The 1,758-nt window shown below is 41.9% G+C and overlaps 1 protein-coding gene across 1 annotated transcript in view; it reads right to left on the reverse strand.

Annotated features, from left to right (window-relative positions):
• The window catches only part of Lars1 (leucyl-tRNA synthetase 1), a 59,376-nt gene that overhangs the window by 56,556 nt on the left and 1,062 nt on the right, over window positions 1-1,758 (reverse strand). The gene's annotated exons all lie outside the window — the stretch shown is intronic.

Genomic DNA, 1,758 nt, shown 5'->3' on the forward strand with positions numbered 1-1,758 from the left:
AAGGAAGGAAGGAAGGAAGGAAGGAAGGAAGGAAGGAAGGAAGGAAGGAAGGGAGGGAGGGAACTGGCTCAGGGCTTAAGAGCATTGGTTACTCCTCCAGAGGACCTGAATTCAGTTCCCAGCACATGCAGGCTCACAACCACCTGTAATTGCAGTTCCACGGATCCAACGCCTACCTCTGTCCTCCTTGGGTAGCAGACACATACATGATACAGACATACAGGCAAAAGCCTCATTCACAAAAAGTAATAAAACAAAAACTTTAAAATGCGTCAAGGACTGGAGATACAGCTCTGTGGTGGATCATTTGCTTCACAAGCATAATGAACTGTATTCCATACCCAGCAATAAAAAAGTTTACATATATTAGCAAAGGAGAAAGCCCACCCCCCAACTAGAATCAGTGAGACAGATAATAAATGCTTTCCTATTCACAGCATTCTGCAGTTCATTTATTCTGCTTTGTGGTTTGGGTTTCCTGTTGTTACATTGTTTTGGGAACAGGGTCTCACTATGCAGCACTGGCTAGCCTAGAACTCAGTATGTTGGCCAGACTGCCCTCAATCTCACAGAGATCCTCCTGCCTCTGCCTCTGACCTGTTGGGAATAAGGTGTGCAGCACCATGCCCTGCTATTCAGCAGTTATTAGGACAGCTTTATAAAGAGCATCTCAATTTGATAACCCTAAGGAGATGTACTGTGACTATCATTTTCAAGACACCAGATCTGAGCTTCAGATAGCAAGCTGGCAAATGGTGAAAATAGACAGATACCATCCTCTGACTCCTATTTCTGTTTTCACTTGTTATTTTGCCCATATCCTAGCTCCACCACATTCTGATGCAGAAACCTAAATAAGTTCTATCTGGGTTTTCAGTCTAACGGTTCAGTACTCTCTCAATGCTCCAGGCTATTTTGAACACAACATACTTTTGTGAACTGCAAGGTGTTGCATGAATACATATTACTTTTTCCTTAAACATATTTAACCTTGCAGGATCAGAAACACAGATCATCACCAGAATAAAGTGGAAAAATCAGTCCCTGCCTCTTTTCTTGTGGTTTTTCCTTTCTGGCGCTCTCTCTCTCTCTCCCTCTTTCTCACGCGTGTGTGCGCGCGCGCGCACACACACATACACACACACACACACACACACTATTCCTCCCATAACACAACACTGGATATCAATATCCATGTATATAATCACTTCAAAAGATTTTTTTCTTTTCTGAGACAGGATTCCTCTGTATAGCTTTGGCTGTCCTGGACTTACTTTGTAGGCCTCTAACCCACAGTGATCGGCCTGCCTCTGCCTCGAGTGCTGGGATTAAAGGAATGCACCACCACCACCTTATTACTTCCAAAAGATTTTACTATAACTCTAAATTGTTCTTTCACAGTGATATGCAACATTAATTCCAGGCCATTTGCCTAGCATATGCAAGGCACTAGGTTCAATTTCCTATAGCACTTCCAAAAAAAGAAAGGAGACGAGGAGGAAGAGAAAGAGGAGGAAGAGAAAGAGAAGAAAGGAAGGAAGAGAAAAGCCATTATATTCTGAAGTGTACAGATAGGTTTCTTTTAAGCCAATAATACAGTATTGTACCCCTGAAATCCAGCCCCCTTTACAAAGAGGCAGGGAGATTCAGAGTTAAACTACATACTGAGTTTCAGGCTCATCTGGACTACATAATACTAAGTCAAAAATAAATAGATAGATAGATAGATAGATAGATAGATAGATAGATAGATAGATA

This window comes from Psammomys obesus, unplaced genomic scaffold (genome assembly GCF_907164565.1).
Source record: "Psammomys obesus unplaced genomic scaffold, mPsaObe1.curated_primary_1811, whole genome shotgun sequence".
Lineage (NCBI taxonomy): Eukaryota > Metazoa > Chordata > Mammalia > Rodentia > Muridae > Psammomys > Psammomys obesus.